Source organism: Electrophorus electricus, chromosome 4, assembly GCF_013358815.1.
Source record: "Electrophorus electricus isolate fEleEle1 chromosome 4, fEleEle1.pri, whole genome shotgun sequence".
Taxonomy (NCBI): domain Eukaryota; kingdom Metazoa; phylum Chordata; class Actinopteri; order Gymnotiformes; family Gymnotidae; genus Electrophorus; species Electrophorus electricus.
The window spans coordinates 31489066-31491565 of NC_049538.1; the positions used below are offsets into that span (position 1 = coordinate 31489066).

At 31.6% G+C, this 2500-nt stretch overlaps 1 protein-coding gene across 2 annotated transcripts in view; it reads left to right on the forward strand.

Annotated features, from left to right (window-relative positions):
- The window catches only part of cdh13 (cadherin 13, H-cadherin (heart)), a 267459-nt gene that overhangs the window by 171307 nt on the left and 93652 nt on the right, over positions 1–2500 (forward strand). The window lies entirely within an intron of this gene.

Sequence of the window (2500 nt, forward strand, 5' to 3'; positions counted from 1 at the left end):
TGCCATCTTGGTTGCCAAGTTATTGAGTTGACAGGCTTTACTCTGTAATATGTACACAAAGAAATACACTTCTACTGGATCTAATAGTGCACTGAGTGTGTTAACACTAGTGACTAATATGTCAGTGTGTTAACACTAGTGACTAATATATCAGTGTGTTAACACTAATAATTATCATTGTGTTAACACCAATTTCTAATATATCAGGGTGTTAACACTAATGACTAATATATCAGTGTTAACACTAGTGACTAATATATCAGTGTTAACACTAGTGACTGATATATCAGTGTTGACACTAGTGACTAATATATCAGTGTTAACACTAATGACTAATATATCGGTGTTGACACTAGTGACTAATATAATCAGTGTGTTAACACTAATAATTATCATTGTGTTAACACTAATTTCTAATATATCAGTGTGTTAACACTAATGACTAATATATCAGTGTTGACACTAGTGACTAATATATCAGTGTGTTAACACTAATAATTATCATTGTGTTAACACTAATTTCTAATATATCAGTGTGTTAACACTAATGACTAATATATCAGTGTTGACACTAGTGACTGATATATCAGTGTGTTAACACTAATAATTATCATTGTGGTAACATTAATTTCTAATATATCAGTGTGTTAACACTAATGACTAATATATCAGTGTTAACACTAGTGACTAATATATCAGTGTTAACACTAATGACTAATATATCAGTGTTAACACTAGTGACTGATATATCAGTGTTGACACTAGACTAATATATCAGTGTGTTAACACTAATGACTAATATATCAGTGTGTTAACACTAATGACTAATATATCAGTGTGTTAACACTAATGACTATTATATCAGTGTTGACACTAATGACTAATATATCAGTGTTGACACTAGTGACTAATATATCAGTGTGTTAACACTAATAATTATCGTGTTGACACTAATGACTAATATATCAGTGTTGACACTAATGACTAATATATGTGTTGACACTAGTGACTAATATATCAGTGTTAACACTAATGACTAATATATCAGTGTTAACACTAGTGACTGATATATCAGTGTTGACACTAGTGACTAATATATCAGTGTTAACACTAATGACTAATATATCGATGTTGACACTAGTGACTAATATATCAGTGTGTTAACACTAATAATTATCATTGTGTTAACACTAATTTCTAATATATCAGTGTGTTAACACTAATGACTAATATATCAGTGTTGACACTAGTGAATAATATATCAGTGTGTTAACACTAATAATTATCATTGTGTTAACACTAATTTCTAATATATCAGTGTGTTAACACTAATGACTAATATATCAGTGTTGACACTAGTGACTGATATATCAGTGTGTTAACACTAATAATTATCATTGTGTTAACATTAATTTCTAATATATCAGTGTGTTAACACTAATGACTGATATATCAGTGTTAACACTAGTGACTAATATATCAGTGTGTTAACACTAATGACTAATATATCAGTGTTGACACTAATGACTAATATATCAGTGTTGACACTAGTGACTAATATATCAGTGTTAACACTAATGACTAATATATCAGTGTTGACACTAATGACTAATATATCAGTGTTGACACTAGTGACTAATATATCAGTGTGTTAACACTAATGACTAATATATCAGTGTTGACACTAGTGACTAATATATCAGTGTGTTAACACTAATGACTAATATATCAGTGTTGACACTAATGACTAATATATCAGTGTTGACACTAGTGACTAATATATCAGTGTTAACAATAATAACTAATATATCAGTGTTCACACTAATGACTAATATATCAGTGTTGACACTAGTGACTAATATATCAGTGTTAACACTAATGACTAATATATCAGTGTTGACACTAGTGACTAATATATCAGTGTGTTAACACTAATAATTATCATTGTGTTGACACTAATGACTAATATATCAGTGTTGACACTAATGACTAATATATGTGTTGACACTAGTGACTAATATATCAGTGTTAACACTAATGACTAATATATCAGTGTTGACACTAGTGACTAATATATGTGTTGACACTAGTGACTAATATATGTGTTGACACTAGTGACTAATATATCAGTGTTGACACTAGTGACTAATATATCAGTGTTGACACTAGTGACTAATATATGTGTTGACACTAGTGACTAATATATCAGTGTTGACACTAGTGACTAATATATCAGTGTGCTAACACTACTTATGTGGTGATGTAACAGGAGGACTTAAATTACAGCGCATGTCACACTGAATGTGACATATATGTGTATCCATTATCACCATGGAGATTTTAGCCAGCTCCGCACTCAGGGATGGCACCTTCTCTATCCCAGGGGACACCACCTCTCTCCCCGTGGGACACACACACACAAACAAGTCCCTCCCCCTAAGGAACACACACCTCCCTGTCCTTGAGGAACACACCTCCCTGTCCTTGAGAGACACTCACC